Here is a 24,027-nt window from a genome sequence, read left to right on the forward strand (position 1 = left end):
GCCGCGCCAACCACGCCGATTCACCGCTCTGCGGAGAATCGCGTGCCGGCATCGGGGCGGCGTGGCCTAGTCGCGGGGATTGTCCGGCCCGACGCAGGGCTGGGAGAATACAGCTCATGATCACTGCAGAATGGAATTAACAAACACAGTCTAACCCCAGGCTTTTAAGCCTCATGTTGTCGCAATATTTAGACGCCAATTTTCCGAACACCTTCCAATCGTCACTGTAGCTTCAAGCAACATTAATTTCTAGGCTCTATTAACTGTTAGTTTGGATTCAGCTCCGAACACACTGACCCAGATAAAATTCATTCTGTTCGGCCAGCAATTCATTTTCACTTTAATGCCGTAAGTCTGCATTACTAGATTGTTATCAGAGTTTCATATTACTTGGGCACAATTCAGTCAGAGATTGCGAGTGTTCTTCATGGTTCATTCACACACTTGGCATGTGGAAGCATTTTTAAAGACAAATCTCGAAGGGCCAAAACTGTGCCTGTAGCCTGGTTACACCCATTAACTGTACAGTCATTTTCATCATTACAATGTTTTCAAAGAGATTGTGCATCAGCCCTCAGTCTTTCAAAATGGCCAAGGAAATGACAAAAGTAACTCTCAATGCTGAGCAGAGCCACCCAGCCTGGGGCACTGTTGTCCCAGCTCAGGATCATTAGCCAGCAATTTGTAGGACAGAGTAGAGGAGAGATTCGGTGGGGTACACTCCTCTCCCTGGTAAAATAGCAGATTGACAGGCACAGTGCTAGTTTCATGAGGAACGGTTTCTTGCTATGCTCCCGGATAGCCACATCATGGTGACCATGGAGCCACATCTCAGGACGGGACGGGGCCTTCAGGAAAGGGAGGGGAAATAAAAATCCACTCAATTCAGTCCACGTGTAAATCAGAATAAATGTGTCATACTCACATCTGGAGGTTACCGATGTTACTGAACGCATCCACACAGCCAGTTAGAATTCAATAGAAACTCCTGCTCTTGAACATCCTTCAGACAAATCCCTTAGTCTCTGCAACCTCGCCTGAGAAAGAATTAACATTGGATTACTGAACAACATATTTCAAACGTGGAAATGAATTTGAACTGATTGGTTACACAGAAGCGGTTACACAGGAGCACCCTCAATGGTGTCCATAGCTTAACGCCGATCTGTGGTTGACTGAGTTACGTCTGCTATCCTTAATCATCAAACTAAGTAAAAGTTTAACTCCCATGAGACAGTCCATTCCAGTATAGTGTAGACAGAAAAAACAACTCCGGGAGATAATTATTTACAGTAACTGAATAGAATCGTATTCAAGCACTTGTTCAAGTCCAATTGTTAGCTCTGATTTTAAAAAATGGTTCATCACAAAAGACAAATGGATTTGTTGTCCTGTTTGTAAAAGCGTGACGAACATTTTGTGCCATTGTTTAACTCAACCGGTGCTGGCACAGTTGCCATTGGATACCTGGACAATACAGGCAATCAAAGAGTCACCTAGATTACTGTAGAATTTACTGGCAGTTGTAGCACAATCGAGGTTTGGGCAGTGTAACGCCATTAATAATTTAAGAAGAAATGGGTACACCACAGTGCCATAATCCTAAAAAGTCACATTCGGAACAAACAAACAAACAAAAAAAACTGGACCTCTGGACTTTCAGTAATCAAAGTCAAATATCTGCCAGATACGTTTCCAAGGGAAAGGCTTTCGATATCCAGGCTCCTCTTTTCGGGATTAGGCCATTACATAACATTAAGCAGAGTTTAATCACTCATTTACAACAATTCCACCAGGAACAAAGCCTACATTCTTAGTATTTCCAGGGAAAAAAGGAGCATGAAATTACATAATAATCTTTGTCACAAGTAGGCTCTTACATTAACACTGCAATAAGTTACTGTGAAAATCCCCTAGTCGCCACACTCCAGCGCCTGTTCGGAGAATTCAGAATGCCCAATTCACCTAACAGCACGTCTTTCGGGACTTGTGGGAGGAAACCGGAGCTCCCGGAGGAAACCCACGCAGACACGGGGAGAACGCGCAGACAAGTGACCAAGCCGGGAATCGAACCTGGGTGCTGTGAAGCAACAGTGCTAACCACTGTGCTGCCCTACATTCACAACAACAACTTAGATCTATCGTGCCTTTCACACAATAAAAGTTTTCAAAAAGGTACTTGATTTTTTAAAAAACTCAGACAAAAAAGGTGACACATTGTCAAGAAGGACACATTAGGGCAGGTTATTAAACACTTTGACCGGTTTTAATGAGGGAGTTGAAGAAGCTTCGAATTTTCAGAGTTTTAGTACTGGTCGCGGTCATGATATCCACATCAGCATATCATGGTGCAATCACACACACACTGATGGACAGGCAGTTGGACCAACCAACACACACAACATCGTAGCCAATCACCAGTGAGAGCACACGCACTATAAAACAGGGAACACCACAGTTCCAGCTCATTCTACCAGGAGATAGCTCAGAGCACAGAGCTCACAGCGCGCCACTCAGACATACACCATGTGCTGAGTGCCTCACTAAGATAATGATGGGGCTGGGCCCACAGGTTAGCTGGTGAAGCACGAACCCAAGCCAGCAGTTAGTTGTTACCGTTGTTTAGACAATAAAACAGAGTTGTGCCATCTACAGCCGTGTTGGATCATTTGTGCATCAGAACACCCAGCACGACAGTCGCCAAGTCAGGGATCTCAAGAGCCCAGGATTGGAGGAGCGCAGATATGTTGGAGAGTTGTGGGGCTGGGTTACAGGAGTGTAGGGAGGGGTGATGCCTTGGAGGCATTTGTAAACAATTTTTTAAAAAATGATTGCTGGAGCAGGTAAAGTATCACTGGGGTGGGAGCTAGTGGGCCTTGATGCAGGTTAGGCCATGGGAAAGAGAGTTTTGGATGAGCTGAAGTTTATAGAGGGTGGAAAATGGGACGGCAGCCAGGAGAGCTTTGCAATAGTTTACACCATTATATGGGCCATTAAGTTGCAACTAGATAAAGCAGAGTGACCACAAGTCACAAAGTATCAAGGCAAGCATTAAATCATTATCAAAACTCAAACCTTTTTGTTATTGCTTTGCCACTGGGTGTGAAATCAGACTCTACAGTGCAATAATATAAAACACCCAATTGTACAGCAGCTACTGAATCGGACATCTACTCTGAACCAGCTAGCATTGAACTGGACTAACTACGTATCTGGCAAAGTCCAGCAGAACTTCAGATGTGCCTTACATTGTGAGAAAACATCCTGAAGGATAGTTTACAAATATTAAACAGTTTTATTTTACACTAATTACAGTTATACCAATAGTGAAAAGTCAAGTATTAAAAGTAATGGTCGGCACTGGCTTCCAAACATCAGACAGAATTCAACTTACCATCACCACCTAATCAGCCAGCACTATCGAACTGCTAACTACTCATGGGGTTTCCCGATGGTCTCTGTATGTGACCCCACCCCCTCAGTTCCATTACCCCAGGTGAGGTTTCACATCAGTAACACATGTTCCCAACGAGCACTTCTGCTTGCTGATGCATATTCACTCACATCCCACACCCAAGCACATTCTTTAGCCCTTCAAGTACATTGTGTACTGTGCCAGAATATCTATCCAATATGATGTTGCCCCAGCACATCCCCCCCCCCGACCTTTACACCAGTCAGATGACAGACAAGTGAACACCTCGCTCGTGCGCAGAAGGAATTTACCTCAAAATATTTTGTTCTTCATCATAAAGAAGTATCAATAAGTTTTTTTAACAACCCAGGAAAATATTCACTTTTATAAAGTATCTCTTTTGGCCAAGTGCTTTACTGATTAAATGTATTAATCACAACACATTTAATGACAAACGCACACTCACTGGAGCCAAAAGCCCTCATGTTCAATCGTACGGACGGATGGACGGGTGTGTGGCTGTGCTTAGATGAACCGGATTGTCACCAAACAGCATATGAGAGAGAAATCAGGCAGGGAAGAACACATGGGATCTCAGCCCCCACACCCCTCCAGCAAAGAACAAAAGATCAAAGAAAAGTACAGCACAGGAACAGGCCCTTCAGCCCTCCAAGCCTGCGCCAGCCAAGCTGCCCATCTAAACTAAAATCTTCTACACTTCCTGGGTTCGTATCCCTCTATTCCCGTCCTATTCATGTATTTGTCAAGATGCCCCTTAAATATCACTATCGTCCCCGCTTCCACCACCTCCTCCGGCAGCGGGTTCCAGGCACCCACTACCCTCTGTGTAAAAAAGCTCGCCTCATACATCTCCTCTAAACCTTGCCCCTCGCACCTTAAACCTTTGCCCCCTCGTAATTCACCCCTCTAACCTGGGAAAAAGACTGACTATCTGAAAATGCCCCTCATAATTTGTAGACCTCCATCAGGTCGCCCCTCAACCTCCGTTGTTCCAGTAAGAACAAACTGAGTTTATTCAACCTCATATGCCCTCCATACCAGGCAACATTCTGGTAAATCTCTTCTGCACCCTCTCTAAAGCCTCCACATCCTTCTGGTAGTGTGGCGACCAGAATTGAACACTATACTCCAAGTGTGGCCTAACTAAGGTTCTATACAGCTGCAACATGACTTGCCAATTCTTATACTCAATGCCCCGGCCAATTAAGGCAAGCATGCCGCCTGCCTTCTTGACTACCTTCTCCACCCGTGTTGCCCCTTTCAATGACCTGTGGACCTGTACACCTAGATCTCTCTGACTTTCAATACTCTTGAGGGTTCTACCATTCACTGTATATTCCCTACCTGCATTAGACCTTCCAAAATGAATTACCTCTCATTTGTCCGGATTAAACTCCATCTGCCATCTCTCCGCCCAAACCTCCAAATGATCTAAATCCTGCTGTATCCTCTGACAGTCCTCATTGCAATCCACAATTCCACCAACCTTTGTGTCATCTGCAAACTTACTAATCAGACCAGTTACATTTTCCTCCAAATCATTTATATATACTACAAACAGCAACAACACTAGTCACAGCCCTCCAATCAGAAAAGCAGTGAGGAAGACACGTGGGATTCGGATCCCCCCCCCAGGAGGAACACGCATAGGATTTTCCTACGCCAGGGGAGACATAACTGGGATAACACCCCCCCCCTCCCCCCCAAATATATTTAAAGTAAGACGTTTTACAACACCAGGTTAAAGTCCAACAGGTTTGTTTCAAATCACCAGCTTTCGGAGCACTGCTCCTTCCTCAGGTGAGGATAACAGGATTTACCCGAGGAAGGAGCAGTGCTCCGAAAGCTAGTGATTTGAAACAAACCTGTTGGACTTTAACTGGGGTTGTCAGACTTCTTACTGTGCTCACCCCAGTCCAACGCCGGAATCTCCACATCAATATATTTCAAAGGAATGGTCAGGTAATCAGGTGTTGTGCAAGATCCCCACTATCCTTCCTCTATGTACCAGGTCCAGGTGATCCCATAGACCCAGGTAGAGGCATCTGTCCCATCGACGAGCAGCAAAAGTAACCCCAGCACAGCAAGATACCACTCCGGATGTCACATCAAATAGGGTTAAGGAAAATCCCAAGGCTTCTTACACGTACATAAAAAGCAAGAGGGTAGCCAGGGAAAGGGTTGGCCCACTGAAGGATAGGCAAGGGAATCTATGCGTGGAGCCAGAGGAAATGGGCGAGGTACTAAATGAATACTTTGCATCAGTATTCACCAAAGAGAAGGAATTGGTAGATGTTGAGTCTGGAGAAGGGTGTGTAGATAGCCTGGGTCACATTGAGATCCAAAAAGACGAGGTGTTGGGCGTCTTAAAAAATATTAAGGTAGGTAAGTCCCCAGGGCCTGATGGGATCGACCCCAGAATACTGAAGGAGGCTGGAGAGGAAATTGCTGAGGCCTTGACAGAAATCTTTGGATCCTCACTGTCTTCAGGTGATGTCCCAGAAGACTGGAGAATAGCCAATGTTGTTCCTCTGTTTAAGAAGGGTAGCAAGGATAATCCCAGGAACTACAGGCCGGTGAGCCTTACTTCAGTGGTAGGGAAATTACTGGAGCGAATTCTTCGAGACAGGATCTATCCCATTTGGAAGCAAATGGACGTATTAGTGAGAGGCAGCACGGTTTTGTGAAGGGGAGGCCGTGTCTCACTAACTTGATAGAGTTTTTCAAGGAGGTCACTAAGATGATTGATGCAGGTAGGGCAGTAGATGTTGTCTATATGGACTTCAGTAAGGCCTTTGACAAGGTCCCTCATGGTAGACTAGTACAAAAGGTGAAGTCACACGGGATCAGGGGTGAGCTGGCAAGGCCATAGAAGGCAGAGAGTAGCAATGGAAGGATGCTTTTCTCATTGGAGGGCTGTGACCAGTGGTGTTCCACAGGGATCAGTGCTGGGACCTTTGCTCTTTGTAGTATATATAAATGATTTGGAGGAAAATGTAACTGGTCTGATTAGTAAGTTTGCAGATGACACAAAGGTTGGTGGAATTGCGGATAGCGATGAGGACTGTCAGAGGATACAGCAGGATTTAGGTTGTTTGGAGACTTGGGCGGAGAGATGGCAGATGGAGTTTAATCTGGACAAATGTGAGGTAATGCATTTTGGAAGGTCTAATGCAGGTAGGGAATATACAGTGAATGGTAGAACCCTCAAGAGTATTGAAAGTCAAAGAGATCTAGGAGTACAGGTCCACAGGTCATTGAAAGGGGCAACACAGGTGGAGAAGGTAGTCAAGAAGGCATACGGCATGCTTGCCTTCATTGGCCAGGGCATTGAGTATAAGAATTGGCAAGTCATGTTACAGCTGTATAGAACCTTAGTTAGGCCACACTTGGAGTATAGTGTTCAATTCTGGTCACCACACTACCAGAAGGATGTGGAGGCTTTAGAGAGGGTGCAGAAGAGATTTACCAGAATGTTGCCTGGTATGGAGGGCGTTAGCTATGAGGAGCGATTGAATAAACTCGGTTTGTTCTCACTGGAACGACGGAGGTTGAGGGGTGACCTGATAGAGGTCTACAAAATTATGAGGGGCATAGACAGAGTGGATAGTCAGAGGCTTTTCCCCAGGGTAGAGGGGTCAATTACTAGGGGGCATAGGTTTAAGGTGAGAGGGGCAAGGTTTAGAGTAGATGTACGAGGCAAGTTTTTTTACGCAGAGGGTAGTGGGTGCCTGGAACTCGCTACCGGAGGTGGTGGTGGAAGCAGGGACGATAGTGACGTTTAAGGGGCATCTTGACAAATACATGAATAGGGTGGGAATAGAAGGATACGGACCCAGGAAGTGTAGACGATTGTAGTTTAGTCGGGCAGCATGGTCGGCACGGGCTTGGAGGGCCGAAGGGCCTGTTCCTGTGCTGTACATTTCTTTGTTCTTTTTTGTTCTAAATCGCTATTCCCAAAATGCCGCATTTTCACTGCCCAGAAATGGTGGATTTGGCTCAAATGGAAAGGATCCTTCTGTGATTGGATCCTTCTGTGATTGGATCCTTCTGTGATTGGATCCTTCTGTGATTGGATCCTTCTGTGATTGGATCCTTCTGTGATTGGATCCTTCTGTGATTGGATCCTTCTGTGATTGGATCCTTCTGTGATTGGATCCTTCTGTGATTGGATCCTTCTGTGACGTGACCCAGCCACTGGAATCACAACATTCTCCTTCCCATTTCTTTCCAAGTTTCAGGTGCTGTTCATGCTGCCTGCAGTCGATCTTGTAAATTGGTTATTTCCCTTCATCATCCCAGAGCCAAGGGAAGGCAGAAATAAAGGCAAAACCAACCACAATTCTTGCTCCTGAATGCTCACCGGTGACCTGGCTAGGAAGCACTGGGCTAATGCGTTGGTTCAAACTCCGCTATTGGATAATCTCCCGGTGAGACATGGCTGCCCATTTTAATGCCAAGGCAAGAGAGGTGAAGCAGGAGACAGATAACAGCTGGCACAATACCAGTGTTACCAATTTAAACATGATCATCCTTGGCTGTGCGAACAGCATTAGCGGAATGAGACACGGGGTCACATTTTTCGTAACTTGACATGAAGCGATGTAGAACAGGACTCGAGATTGGCAGAAGTTAACCCCCATTCCCCATCCCAAATCCAGAGGTCAGGACTAGTGGAAAGATGGTAGTAACCAGTGTTTCCCTGGTCTGGGGCCAGCTGAACCATCGAGATTCCCGGTTGCTCCCTCAGAGTGCCCAAAGCATGATGCCAGCATCCCTATTCAGTGGCCAAATGTTAAAGCCAAATGGCAGCAATTTCTTTCTTTTACAGCTTCGAACTCGACAATAACTCATCACGAGGAGGATTGGGGCATAAACTCCAGGAAAAGGACGTGGAAAATATAAAGACCTGTGCCCTCCGCCTTTCTGGGGAATCAGAGATTCGAGAATCATAGAATTGATACAACACCAGAGGCAATACAGCCCGTCTGCCGCGCCCCCCCCCCCCCCCATGGAGGAACAATTCACCGAGTGTCACCCCACCTTCTCCTTGTATCCCTGCACATTCGTCCTTTTCAGATAATTATCCATTCCATTCCATTCTGAACGCCTCAATTGAACCCATCTCCGCCATGCACGTAGACAGAGAATTCCAGATCCTAACCACTATCACCCCCCATTGCTTCTTTTGCCAATAAACGTAAACCCTGGTTCTCTCGTTCTCAATCCTTGAGCCAGCGGGAATTTTTCTCCCCATCAAATCTCCTCTCAACCTTCTCTTCTCCGAGAGACAGTCCCAACTTTTCCTTGTCTTTGTATCCACCATGCATCCGTCACTGCTTTCGGCCATTAAGCTAATGCATGCAGAAAGATTACAAAGGTTTTTGCACAGCTTGGACACCCGCTATATTCCATCCTCTGCATCACCAACAGAGTGGCAGCCGAGTGTGCCATCTACAAGATGCACTGCAGCAACCCACGATGGCTCCCTAGGCAGCATCTTCCAAACCCACCATGCTACCCACCTAGCACCACCTGCAAGTTCCCCTCGAACCAACTTGCCATCCGAGTCTGGAATACATCATCTTTCATTTACTGCTGCTGGGTGGAAATCCCGGACCGTGCTCCCCATCAGCACAGTGGGTGTACCTACACCACATGGACTGCAGCGGTTCAGGAAGGCAGCTCACCACCACCACCACCTTCTCAAGGACAATAAATGCTGGCCTAGCCATGCCCATATCCCATGAACAACAAAAAAAGAGTGGTCATAGAAACCAGCGTGTAGAGATGGCCTACTTAAAAAACAAGACCTCAAAGAGCTTGGTAGGTGGAAAGAAAGTCACTGAAATTGCAGACAGCCCTGTACTGTTGGAATTCCTGCTCTACCTGGATCCTGCAAGATCAAAATACAAACTCCAGTCACAACGTCCTGCAGAACCAGGAACATGGAGTGGTTTGGGCACACCCACTCGCGTGATTTTCTGGTTTGAGGGAGAAATGTTGGTCTGAACTGCTCCGTTACTTTTCCAAGTAACTCCATGAAATCTTTCCTGATAACCTGACCAGGGAAACAAACTTGGATCATGATTAAAAAAAACTCCCAACATTTCATTGTCCCCTCCTAATGCACTGACGTGTCAGATCATGGTGCTCAAGTCCCGAAACGTTGATTTAACTCGCAATCTGCTGATTTAAAAGCATTTGCACCAACACAGGGCCAGATACACTCGGCCAACTGGAGTTTGGCTATAGCTTTCCGACAATGACTTTTCAGTCCTATGTTTTGCAATTCAACCTTGTGCAAATGATGTTCAGCGGGGCTCGGACTCGCAGTTATTTGCCTTCTTGTTTACCATGTAAACAACTCAAGACGTTGCATTTTCTAACCTCTCGTAAGGATGCCAGAGGAAGGCACCAAAAGTAGATCCACCAACAGTGATAACCCGAGACTAGAAGAGAACTCCAGCTGCCTATTCCTGCCCATCAGCCAAGATCAAAACAGGTATCATTTTTACAAATACTTGCACAGAATACAGGCAGGAACAGTTTTAAAAGTACACCTCAAGCAGAGGCCTATCATCAGAAAGTATGGTAAAAATTCATACATAAATTTGGTGGTTTCTCCATGGATTCAGAGTGTGCACTGTCTGATGTGTTGGGTGTTCTTGCGGAGGGTTGATGTTCTCCATACTTCAGGATGCCGGAACGCTGATTAGTTGCAGGTGGGTCTCAGAAGTGCTAGTATGCAACCACTCCTTGTACCATGATGTGTTGGGTGTTCTGGATCACAAACAGGTCGCCAACACTGGAAGTGGTGCAACTCTATTTTATTATAAGGTTAACTATATTAACATACTTGAACTGTGGGTAAATGCAATACCAGCTTTAACTGTTGACCCTTGCCTAGTCCTAACCAGGTGATGCACTCAGCACATGGTGAATGTCTGTGTTGCAGGCTGTGAGCTGTGCTCCGAGCTGGCTGCTACTAGAAAGAGCGGGAACTCTCCTGACCCCTGTCTTTATAGTGCGTGTGCTCTCACTGGTGATTGGCTGCGGTGTTGCGTATGCTGATTGGTCCCACTGCATGTCCATCAGTGTGTGTGTGTGTCTGCACCGTGATATACTGGTGTATATTATGACACTGTCAATAGCTTACTGCCTGAACAAGGTGTAGCTGCCAGGAGTTTGTCCTAATGCCATTTATTTAGCGAATGCAAAGTCCCTAAGCCAAGCAGCTTCACCGTTCCTGCTGTGGGGAGTGCGGATAGGCCTCCGCTGAGTGGGTGAATTGGACATTCTCCTATGATATAGTGGATAATTTGCTTTCCCCCAAAGCATTGGGGGGGTGGAGGGGGGGGGGGGGGGGGGGGGGAGGTAAACAGGAGCACAGGCTTGGGGCCCCCATCGCAACAGGAGCACAGGCTTGGGGCCCCCATCGCAACAGGAGCACAGGCTTGGGGCCCCCATCGCAACAGGAGCACAGGCTTGGGGCCCCCATCGCAACAGGAGCACAGGCTTGGGGCCCCCATCGCAACAGGAGCACAGGCTTGGGGCCCCCATCGCAACAGGAGCACAGGCTTGGGGCCCCCATCGCAACAGGAGCACAGGCTTGGGCCCCCATGGCAACAGGAGCACAGGCTTGGGCCCCCATCGCAACAGGAGCACAGGCTTGGGGCCCCATGGCAACAGGAGCACAGGCTTGCGGCCCCCATCGCAACAGGAGCACAGGCTTGCGGCCCCCATCGCAACAGGAGCACAGGCTTGGGCCCCCATGGCAACAGGAGCACAGGTTTGGGCCCCCATGGCAACAGGAGCACAGGTTTGGGCCCCCATGGCAACAGGAGCACAGGTTTGGGCCCCCATGGCAACAGGAGCACAGGTTTGGGCCCCATGGCAACAGGAGCACAGGCTTGGGCCCCATGGCAACAGGAGCACAGGCTTGGGCCCCCATCGCAACAGGAGCACAGGCTTGGGGCCCCATGGCAACAGGAGCACAGGTTTGGGCCCCCATGGCAACAGGAGCACAGGCTTGCGGCCCCCATCGCAACAGGAGCACAGGCTTGGGGCCCCCATCGCAACAGGAGCACAGGCTTGGGGCCCCCATCGCAACAGGAGCACAGGCTTGGGGCCCCCCATGGCAACAGGAGCACAGGCTTGGGCCCCCATGGCAACAGGAGCACAGGTTTGGGCCCCCATGGCAACAGGAGCACAGGTTTGGGCCCCCATGGCAACAGGAGCACAGGTTTGGGCCCCCATGGCAACAGGAGCACAGGTTTGGGCCCCATGGCAACAGGAGCACAGGCTTGGGCCCCATGGCAACAGGAGCACAGGCTTGGGCCCCCATCGCAACAGGAGCACAGGCTTGGGGCCCCATGGCAACAGGAGCACAGGTTTGGGCCCCCATGGCAACAGGAGCACAGGCTTGCGGCCCCCATCGCAACAGGAGCACAGGCTTGGGGCCCCCATCGCAACAGGAGCACAGGCTTGGGGCCCCCATCGCAACAGGAGCACAGGCTTGGGGCCCCCCATCGCAACAGGAGCACAGGCTTGGGGCCCCCATCGCAACAGGAGCACAGGCTTGGGGCCCCCATCGCAACAGGAGCACAGGCTTGGGGCCCCCATCGCAACAGGAGCACAGGCTTGGGGCCCCCATCGCAACAGGAGCACAGGCTTGGGGCCCCATCGCAACAGGAGCACCGGCTTGGGCCCCCATGGCAACAGGAGCACAGGCTTGGGCCCCCATGGCAACAGGAGCACAGGTTTGGGCCCCCATGGCAACAGGAGCACAGGCTTGGGGCCCCATGGCAACAGGAGCACAGGTTTGGGCCCCATGGCAACAGGAGCACAGGCTTGGGCCCCCATCGCAACAGGAGCACAGGCTTGGGGCCCCATGGCAACAGGAGCACAGGCTTGGGCCCCCATCGCAACAGGAGCACAGGCTTGGGGCCCCATGGCAACAGGAGCACAGGTTTGGGCCCCATCTCTGTGCAGCATTTCCTTCAAGTATGGCTCCTGATTGGGAGCAGAGGATGGGAGAAATTACCCAGATATTCCATTCTTTGCAAACAGCTGGTGCTGGGAAATGGCTGCAAAATAAACACAAACGCATGAGGAGAGTCTTTGCATACAAGTGACAGAGTAATTCCTCAACTGCCAAGCTCCTATCCGGCAGCTGAAGTGTGGATTCTGCAGGACAAGGAAGTCAGGCTGCTTGGCATTCCCAAATCCCCTGTGTGTGTACAGGACATGGCATTCCCAAATCCCCTGTGTGTGTACAGGACATGGCATTCCCAAATCCCGTGTGTGTACAGGACATGGCATTCCCAAATCCCGTGTGTGTACAGGACATGGCATTCCCAAATCCCGTGTGTGTACAGGACATGGCATTCCCAAATCCCTTCCTTGTGTACAGGACAATTTGCCAGCCTCCAGAGGAAATTCACTGGAATATCAAAATCCAAGCTATTGGTATCTCCTGCACAAGTGTAAAAGATACCGATGTTATACAATCTTAATGTGAATTATTTCAACACATCTGGATAGATTTCTCTGACAAGACAAAGTAACAGTTTGGACCGTTCTGTTTTGAACCTAATAAGCTCGGTCTGGAGCTCAAATGCTCTCTCAAGCTGCTGCAACTTTCCAATTCATTCCTACCCCAAGGCCATAATCAATCCTCATGTATTCATTCCCATTGTAACTTTTCAAATCAAATCAAAGGCGACCCTCATTTAGTCCAGTTCCAAATAACGAATAATCCCTTTCTCATGACGTAGCCCATCACGGGACCATCCCCTGGAGCTTTGTTACACTGGAGTAGACCTAGTGTTCCTGATTGAAGAATGCCACACAGCTTATTCTGACCTTTTGTAACGCTTCAATTCAACGTATATTCCCTCAGAGTATCAGCCAGAGGCTCAGTGGGCAGCACTTTTATCTCAGAATGTTGCAGGTTCAAGACCCACTTCAGGTGCAGGGCAGAACTTGGTGTCAACACGTTTGGAGAGCAGCACTGTTAGAACTGCCATCTTTCAGATGAAATGTTAAACTGAAGCTCCATATGACCTCTCAGTTGGAGATAAAAGATCCCATGACACAGTTTCAAAGAAGAGCAGGGGGAGAAGGAGGTAGATCTCCTTGGTGTCCTGGGGTCTGATATTTAATCCCTCAATGAAAAACCCTTATCCAACATCAGAATATTGCTGTGTGGGAGAGCTTGCTGTGCGTAAATTGGTTGCCATGTTTCCCATGTTGCCACCTTGATGGTGCTTCCAAAAAGAGGTTTATTGGCTGCTGGGGTTTCCCCATCTTATTTTACATCACGCTTTTCACAAGTCTTTGAAAAAAACAACAAAATGTGGACAATTGGATCAGTTTGTCCAATGAGGGGCAAATGTATTCAATAGCAGCTGGCGCAATCGAGGGTCATCTTTGCAACATTCTTTTGTCAACAGGAATCGGGACTGTTGTAGATCAATTGATAAGAGACCGTTCAGATTAGGCAACGCCCCCGTCACCACTGGACAATGTGACCTCTCGGATGACAGACGGTGAACGAGAAGATGATCTTATATTTATATCGTCTTGCAATTCTGATTGGCCTTGAATTCTGAAACTATGTTGTAAAAATGACCTGCAAGCTGAAAAACAAGTTGGATGGAGGCAGTGCTGAAACCCGCTTTGTGGAACACCTTCGGTCTGTCCGCAAGCAGGACCCAGACCTTCCTGTCGCTGCCATTTCAACTCACTGTCCTGCACTCGTGTCCACATATCTATCTTTGGCCTGCTGCAATGTTCCAGTGAAGCCCAGCGCAAGCTGGAGGGTCAGCACCTCCTCTTCCGATTGGGAACGTTACAGCTTTCCGGACAGAGTTCAAAAACTATAACCCCGGAATGCTCTCCATTTTTTAGTCGCAACATTTTTTCCCCCGCAGCCCCCCCCCCCCCCCTCCCACATGGCCATCTGTTAATTTTTCTTAATGTTTGCTTTCACAGAGTGCTGTTAATTTTGCGACCTCATAATAATAATATTTATAATAGTCTTTATTATCACAAGTAGGCTTACATTAACACTGCAATGAAGTTACTGTGAAAAGCCCCTAGTCACCACATTCCAGCACCTGTTCTGGTACCCAGAGGGAAGAAGGTCCAATTCACCGAACCTTTTTGCCACTATCACCACCTCCTTTAGTCTTGAACATTGACATTTACACAGCTGCTGTCTTGTGCCTGAAACAGCTTTGTTCCACCTCTCCCCGCTCACACCCATCACCGACCATCGATTTTACACCAGCCCTTCTTAAATAATAGAAAATCCATCACATTTCTCCCTCTTTACTTCTGAAGAAGACTTCATAGAACCACAGGAGGCCATTCAGCCCATCGGGTCTGCACCGACCCTCTGCAAGAGCAGCCCACCCACACCCAATCCCCGTAACCCCACCCAACCTGCACATTTTGAACTGTGGGAGGAAACCGGAGCACCTGGGGAGGAAACCCACGCAGACACGGGGAGAACGTGCAGACTCCGCACAGACAGTGACCCAAGGCCGGAATTGAATCCGGGTTACTAGCGCTGTGCGGCAGCAGTGCTAACCACGGTGCCGAGTCATATGGACTCAGTGCGGCTAACTCGCTCTTTCTCCACAGATACTGCCAGACCTGCTGAGTCTATCCAGCGTTTCCTATTTCAGCATCCGCAGTATTTTGTGTTTATTACACGTAGCAGCAAAATGGGGACAATACTGACAAAATCTGAGATTAAGGAGAATTATCCACTTCCTGTCATGTCCCAATCTTCCCTCAATATTCTTTAGGAAATGGGAATGTATCCTAGTTCTACATTCCAAATCTTACCAGTTGGAAAAATATTGCAACAAATACATCCTCTCTTCTTCAAACTGCTTGTTGCTATTGTTAGTGCGGAGGAAGGAGAAATGAAAAAGCAAGGACAGCCAATCAGATTCTTCCACATGGGCAATTTTCCAACCTTTGCACTCAGCGCGGAATCTAGGAAAGATTCAAATAGAGAGCAAGAACTCAGCTTTCCCATTTATATCCTATTCGCGACTCCTCAGAGACTGAAGCAATCCATGTCCAAATGCAGCAAGACCTGGACAATATCCAGGCTTGGGCTGGTGGTACGGTAGCAGAGTTAGCACTGTTGCTTCACAGTGCCAGGGACCCAGGTTCGATTCCTGGCTTGGGTCACGGTCTCTGCAGAGTCTGCATGTTCTCCTCGTGTCTGCGTGGGTTTCCTCCGGGTGCTCCGGTTTCCTCCCACAATCCCGAAAGACGTGCATGTTAGGTGAATTGGACATTCTGAATTCTCCCTCCGTGTACCCGAACAGGCCCCAGAATTGTGGCGACTAGGGGCTTTTCACAGTAACTTCATTGCAGTGTTAAGTAAGCCTACTTGTGACACTAATAAAGATTATTACAAATGGCAAGTAACATTCATGCCACACATCTCCTATAAGAGAGGATCTAACCATCGCCCCTTGACATTCAATGGCATTGCCATCACTGAATCCCCCACAGTCAACATCCGGAGGGGTTACCATTGATCAGAAACTGAACTGGACCCAGCCGTATAAATACTGTGGCTACAAGAGCAGGTCAGAGGCTGGGAATCCTACGGCGAGTAACTCCCCTCCTGACTCCCCCAAAGCCGGTCCACCATCTACAAGGCACAAGTCCGGAGTGTAATGGAATACTCTCCACTTGCCTGGGCGAGTGCAGCTCCAACAACACTCAAGAAGCTCAACACCATCCAGGACAAAGCAGCCTCTTGATCGGCACCCCATCCACAAATATTCAAACAGACAACCACTGACACACAGTGCCAGCCGTGTGCGCCATCTACAAGATGCACTGCAGTAACTCACCAAGGTTCCTCAGGCAGCACCTTCCCAACCCACAACCACTACCATCTAGAAGGACAAAAGCAGCAGATACCTGGGAACCCCACCGCCTGGAGGCTCCCCTCCAAGTCTCTCATCACCCCGACTTAGAAATATATCATCGTTCCTTCACTGTCTTTGGGTCAACATCCTGGAACTCCCTCCCTAACAGCACAGAGGGTGTACCTACACCACATGGACTGCAGCGGTTCAAGAAAGCAGCCCACCACCACCTACTGAAGGGCATGGAGGAATGGGTAATAAATGCTGGCCTGCCCACATCATGTAAATGAATTTTTAAAATATTTTTTTTAAAAAAGCTTTTTAAAACGGCATTGAATCCTGGCACTTCAAGACTTTGAAATGCTCATCATCCCGAGACGAAGGCAATTTGTGAAAACGAGTTACCCTCTGAATATATAGTGATGAAGAAAAAAAGCAGCTGTTAACTTTGCCAAAAAGTACAGTCGTGTGCACTGAAAATGAGCAATAAATGGGGGAATTTTCAGCAAGGCCAATATTTATCTTTATTCTTTTGATGCATTGACGCAAACTGCAGAGTGTTGGCAGTGCTGCATTTCCATCGTATTCTTTAGCACACACTGACATTTAAAATAAGGCAGGAATGTGAACATTTTTCTCCAAGTATCATTAACTCTTTTCCAGTTCTTATTTCAATGTTCAATGTGCAAGGCCTTGTACACTTCTGCGTTCAATGGACGCACGGACGCGCACACGCACACATCAGAATACCTTCACTTCTCGATAATCCGCCTCATGACGATCTTCTTGGAGAAGGAGAAGAACTGACCATCACCTTTTCCTGACCTCTTCATTCAGCCACAAACAAGACAAAGTGAAAAGTGACGCAGAATCAGGACGGCCAAGGGCAGTTATTAATGGCACAGAAATGAAAGAATTTCCAAGCCTTCCTGTCCTAATCCATCCCGTTCTCATTTTCAAAAGAGGCAAAATGGGCAGGTAATAAGGAGCAAGGAGTCGGTGGAGTCTGCCAAGAAATACTGGATGTAAAAATAGAATTATCCATCAGGCAACGTTTTCTTATTCAGAGAGGCGAAGCTGAAAGGGGGGGGGATATTATTAAAACACTGACCCTGATAAAATGTGACAGGCAGGTTTCATGTAGCTATATATTCAGTGGTTTACAAGATTCATCAACCATGGAGTTCATGCACACTGATTGTACATAGGTGCTTAATGATGCACATGGCGAAAATAGTGGACCCAAATGATCCACTTACTGATCTGTCTAAAGTAAAAAAAGTCCAGAGCAAACGACAAAATATTCAATTGACGAAAAAAAAAAGAGATTTCAAAATTGGAATGAGTTTTTTCTAAAATAGGAAACTGATTGACAGCTAAAACTACTGTACAAACTTCCTTCACTAAATAAAACACGGATTGACTTTGCCAAGCCATCAGACACGGGGACAGCAGCATAAACAGTTCCCATTGTGCGTTACATGCAAGAACGCTTTTATGGCAAAACAAATTGGAAATATTTTGACCAGCATTAGATTATTGATTCCAATCTCTATTACTGGAGAGAGCAAGAAAAACAGATTCACACAGAAAAACAGCCAAGTCTTTTCAATAGAAACTTGCAACTCAGACTGAAGCTTTTGACGGGACTTTGCAGATGCACATTAGCACTCTATTCCAGCAGTGTTTCCTGCCAACTAACAAGAGAGTTTAATAGGTTCATTATTTAAATTGCCAAGCTTCCCATTTCACAGGTTCTGAACCACAAGGGAATGTAAAGTGTTTTATTGGACATTGCGTTTCAAACATTGCAAAATGGCAGTCGATGCAATTGCAAAATGCTCCTCAACCCCACACATTTTCATGAATCTTAACAGGTCAAGGAAATTCTCTCTGAAGCAGATCAAAACTTCAAACCGATGTGGTGGTGACAGCTCCTGGGGGAAAGAGGACAGGGTCAATGATTGCCTCTAATTATTTGATGGACAGCTCTGGAAAATTAAGAGTAAGGGGATAGCTAAGGAAAGAGCAAGGCCATTAAGAGACCAAATGTGTGGAGGTGGCTGATGTGGGGATGGTTCTTAATGAGTACTTTCGCATCAGTCTTCACACAAAAAGGAGGGAGGCAATGTGGACATTGTAGTTAAAGGGGAAGGGGTGTGAATTATTGGATGTGATGAACACAGGGCAAGGGGAAGTCTCAAGGGGATTAGCATCGCTGAACATGGATAAATACCCAGAGCCAGATGAAACGTACTCCAGGCGGTTAACAGAAGCCAGGGAGGAATTGCAGAGGCTCTGACCATTACGTTCCAATTCTCATTGGATGCAGGTGTTGTGCTGGCGGATTGGAGGTCTGTTAACGTTGTACCTTAGTTTAAAAAAGGAGCGAGAGTAGACCGAACAATTACAGGTCAGTCCATCAGTTCTATTGGGAAAATTAATGTAAAGAATTCAGAGAAACAGCATAAATCATCATTTCGAAAGGCACGGATTAGTCAAGTACAGTCTGCATGGGCTTGTTAAGGGAAGGTTATGCCTGATTAATCTAATTGAATTTTGTGAAGAAGTAACAAAGAAGATTGAATGAGGTTGGTGTAGTTGATGTGATTTACGTGGATTTGAGCAAAGACTCTGAACAAGGTCCCACGTAGCAAACGGTTTAAAAAAAAAAATCAGAGTCAATGGGTCCAGGGGAATGTCGCGAGCTGTATAGAGAATTGGCCCAGTGGCCAGAACAAAGGGTAATTGGTGACGGGTGTTGGAAAGCTATTTCCAGTAAGTTCTGCAGGATTCAGCAGTAGCCCTCCTGCTTCTTGTGGCATATTCACAACGCTGATGGAAACGGTAGGGGGAATGAACAAGAAGTTTTCAGACAACACAAAAAAATTGGATCATGGCGAGGAGAGAATCTGTGCACGGTAGGAGACAGCAATGGACTGGTCAGGGAGCTAACAGAATTCAGCCCAGAGAAACAAGAGCTGATGCATTTGGGGAGGTTAGAAAAGGCAACTCACCCAACACCCGCGCAGGGCACTCCCAGCCTGATCGGCAGTACGCAAAGTGCCAGCTTGGCACCCTGGCAATGCCCCTGCCAGCTGGCAGTCTCAAGGTGCCTTGGGTGCCAAGATGCATCTGTGATTGCCAGAGTCGAACTGGCCAGTGGTTGTCCAGAGTGAGGGGGTCGGAGTTATTGTGACTTTGTCGTATTGTGGTTTTGCCATGGATCCAACAATGTGACAAGGCAACTCGGAGGAATGGGGCGGGGTTCTCCCTAGCCCAAGGCCAGAATCGTGATCGGCGATCGGGCGGAGAATGGATTCCCACACCAAAATCAGAGCCGGCACCAGTTGGATGCTGGTCTGTCATGCCCCACCACCTCCAAACTGGCATCATCGTGACACGTGCCATTTCAACGGCGTTGGCGTGTCAACGGCCGTACCACCCACAATGCTCCGCCTACGTCGGGAACTCGGCATCCTAGCTGCGGACGGTGTCCAGCTCTGCCGTACTTGGCCGGGACACGTGCCGCTGGCTGGGGGGGGGGGGCGGGGGGGCGGCTTCTGCTAGGGCTGGGGGCTGGACTGTGGGGTCGCAGTTGGTGGGTTAGGTCCGCGGACGGCCGGCGGCCATGTTGTACGACGCAACCGGTGCAGGCCGTCTGCTATTCTCTGGCCATTTTCGGCGGGGCTCCGGTCCCAGAATCGGTGAGGGTTTTGTGCCGATATTTCAGTGGTAAAAGTCCACATGGGGCGGGATTCTCCGACCCCCCGCCGGGTAGGGGAGAATCCCGGCCGAGGTCCGCTGGCATCAGCACAAAGTCGCCAAAATAGAGAATCCAGCTCATGGTCTTTATTGACTTGATCGAATGAGGAAAGCAAGGTGTGTAATATTCTTACAATCAGTGTATTTATCTGTACTATGTTATGTAATGTACCTCGAGTTAGAACGTTAGCCCCTGTCTGACAGTGAAGGTACCTGTTGACGGGGTGGGGAGGGGTGTGTAGAACATTCTGGGAAAGGTGACACAAAACCATGTGACTCTCACTGGACCAGGAGCTTCGCTATTCTTTATCCAGATTTTGGATACTCCGAATTTAATAATTAATTACATAATGAGGTCGGAGAACAGGTGACTGATGTGTTGGGTGTTCTGGATCACATACAAGTCACCAACACTTGAAGTAGTGCAACACTATTTTATTAAAAAAGGTTAACTATTTAAACATACTTGAACTGTGGGTAAATACGATACCAGCTTTAACTAAAGACCTTTGCCTTGTTCTAACCAGGTGATGCACTCAGCACATGGTGAATGTCTGTGCTGCAGGCTGTGAGCTCTGTGATCCTAGCTAGCTGCTACTAGAATGAGCGGGAACTCTGATGTCCCCTGTCTTTATAGTGTGTGTGCTCTCACTGGTGATTGGCTGCGGTGTTGTGTGTGTTGATTGGTCCCACTGTGTGTCCATCAGTGTGTGTCTGTACCATGATATACTGGTGTATATTACGACAGTGACCACAGTCCTGGTCAATGGAGCAACGAGAGGCAGAGAGATTTGGGGAGAGGGAATTCCAGAGTTTACAGGTCCGCATGTCCCACGCTGGTTATTACAGCCACCTGTGGATTTCAATGTCAGAAGCCATTTTGCAATTTTAACTAACGGACTGTCATTTATTGACCTTGTGCCAGCTGTGGCTCAGTCTGGCAGCACTCTCACCGCAGTTAGTTGAAGGTTAGAGTGAGGGACAGGAGTGCAGTAATCCAGGCACACACTCCCAAGGCAGTATCTGTCCTGTGTAACCTTTAGAAGTCAGGCCTCACATTAATCAAAATTCAGTTCTTCCCAGTGTCCTGCCAAATATTCATCCCTTAAAACAAAAACAAAAATTACATCGCTGCTCGAGATCTTGCTCGATGCAAAGTGGTTGCTGCATTTCCGATGTCACAGCAGTGGTTTCAAAACCTGATCTACTGGGTCTAAAAGAGCTTTTGGACATCCAGAAAAGGGTGAAAGGGGTAAATGGGCAGAAAATAGCCAAACAAAATTCAAGTCAAGAGAAATGGGAGGAACGTCAGAAAACGGCAAAGGATTACACAATAAACAGGAGGATTCCACCGAGAGGTAGAGGGGAAGAGAGGGATCTGCGAGTGAATAGCCACAGATCCCGGAAACAGGAGTTCGATGTGGTGCTGAAGGCGGCGAATGGAATCCTTCCATTTATTAGCTGAGGCACAGAATATAAGAGCAGGGAGGTTATGCTGGGATTATAATAAAACATTAGTAAGGCCACAACTCGAATATGGTGTGCAGCTCTAATCACCTCACTACAGAACATAAGAACAGAAGAACTAGGAGCAGGAGTAGGCCATCTGGCCCCTCGAGCCTACTCCGCTATTCAATGAGATCATGGCTGATCTTTTGTGGACTCAGCTCCACTTTCCGGCCCGAACACCATAACCCTTAATCCCTTTATTCTTCAAAAAACTATCTATCTTTATCTTAAAAACATTTAATGAAGGAGCCTCTACTGCTTCACTGGGCAAGGAATTCCATAGATTCACAACCCTTTGGGTGAAGAAGTTCCTCCTAAACTCAGTCCTAAATCTACTTCCCCTTATTTTGAGGCTATGCCCCCTAGTTCTGCTTTCACCCGCCAGTAGAAACAACCTGCCCGCATCTCTCCTATCTATTCCCTTCATAATCTTATATGTTTCTATAAGATCCCCCCTCATCCTTCTAAATTCCAACGAGTACAGTCCCAGTCTACTCAACCTCTCCTCGTAATCCAACCCCTTCAGCTCTGGGATTAACCTAGTGAATCTCCTCTGCACACCCTCCAGTGCCAGTACGTCCTTTCTCAAGTAAGGAGACCAAATCTGAACACAATACTCCAGGTGTGGCCTCACTAACGCCTTATACAATTGCAGCATAACCTCCCTAGTCTTAAACTCCATCCCTCTAGCAATGAAGGACAACATTCCATTTGCCTCCTTAATCACCTGTTGCACCTGAAAACCAACTTTCTATGACTCATGCACTAGCACACCCAGGTCTCTCTGCACAGCAGCATGTTTTAATATTTTATCATTTAAATAATAATCCCTTTTGCTGTTATTCCTCCCAAAATGGATAACCTCACATTGTATTCCATCTGCCAGACCCTAGCACATTCACTTAGCCTATCCAAATCCCTCTGCAGACTTCCAGTATCCTCTGCACTTTTTGCTTTACCACTTATCTTAGTGTCGTCTGCAAACTTGGACACATTGATGATTTGGAGTTGGGGACCAAGGGCAATGTAAATTGTGAACAGTTGTGGGCCCAACACTGATCAGAGGGACACCACTAGCTACTGATTGCCAACCAGAGAAGCACCCATTAATCCCCACTCTTTGCTTTCTATTAATTAACCAATCCTCTATCCATGCTACTACTTTCCCCTTAATGCCATGCATCTTTATCTTATGCAACAACCTTTTGTGTGGCACCTTGTCAAAGGCTTTCTGGAAATCCAGATATACCACATCCATTGGCTCCCTGTTATCTACTGCACTGTTAATGTCCTCAAAAAATTCCACTAAATTAGTTAGGCACGACCTGCCCTTTATGAACCCATGCTGCGTCTGCCCAATGGGACAATTTCCATCCAGATGCCTCGCTATTTCTTCCTTGATAGATTCCAGCATCTTCCCTACTACCGAAGTTAAGCTCACTGGCCTATAATTACCCACTTTCTGCCTACCTCCTTTTTTTTTATTTTTTTTTTTATAAAAACAGTGGTGTCACGTTTGCTAATTTTCAATCCGCCGGGACCACCCCAGAGTCTAGTGAATTTGCAATTTCCCTAGCCATCTCTTTTAGCACTCTGGGATGCATTCCATCAGGGCCAGGAGACTGGTCTATCTTTAGCCCCATTAGCTTGCCCATCACTACCTCCTTGGTGATATCAATCCTCTCAAGGTCCTCACCTGTCATAGCCTCATTTCCATCAGTCACTGGCATGTTATTTGTGTCTTCCATTGTGAAGACCGACCCAAAAAACCTGTTCAGTTCCTCAGCCATTTCCTCATCTCCCATTATTAAATCTCCCTTCTCATCCTCTAAAGGACCAATATTTACCTTAGCCACTCTTTTTTGTTTTATGTATTTGTAGAAACTTTTACTATCTGTTTTTATATTCTGAGCAAGTTTACTCTCATAATCTATCTTACTCTTCTTTATAGCTTTTTTAGTAGCTTTCTGTTGCCCCCTAAAGATTTCCCAGTCCTCTAATCTCCCACTGACCTTTGCTACTTTGTATGCTTTTTCCTTCAATTTGATACTCTCCCTTGTTTCCTTAGATATCTACGGTCGATTTTCCCTCTTTTTACCGTCCTTCTTTTTTGTTGGTATAAACCTTTGCTGGGCACTGTGAAAAATCACTTGGAAGGTTCTCCACTGTTTCATCATAAAGTCTTTGCTCCCAGTCTACCTTAGCTAGTTCTTCTCTCATCCCATTGTAATCTCCTTTGTTGAAGCACAAAACACTAGTGCTTGATTTTACCTTCTCACCCTCCATCTGTATTTTAAATTCCACCATATTGTGATCGCTCCTTCCGAGAGGATCCCCAACTACGAGATCCTGAATCAATCCTGTCTCATTACATCAGGACCAGATCTAGGACCGCTTGTTCCCTCGTAG

General features: G+C 47.3%; 1 protein-coding gene across 5 annotated transcripts in view; it reads right to left on the reverse strand.

Moving 5' to 3' along the window:
- The window catches only part of LOC140392522 (polyhomeotic-like protein 2), a 289,127-nt gene that overhangs the window by 248,292 nt on the left and 16,808 nt on the right, over nt 1–24,027 (reverse strand). For all 5 annotated transcript variants that reach the window (XM_072477780.1, XM_072477778.1, XM_072477779.1 and 2 more), the window contains exon 2: nt 926–1,037. The gene's annotated coding sequence lies outside the window, so the exon portion shown is untranslated. The remainder of the gene's footprint in view (nt 1–925; nt 1,038–24,027) is intronic.

The sequence above is a fragment of the Scyliorhinus torazame genome, chromosome 16 (assembly GCF_047496885.1).
Source record: "Scyliorhinus torazame isolate Kashiwa2021f chromosome 16, sScyTor2.1, whole genome shotgun sequence".
Lineage (NCBI taxonomy): Eukaryota > Metazoa > Chordata > Chondrichthyes > Carcharhiniformes > Scyliorhinidae > Scyliorhinus > Scyliorhinus torazame.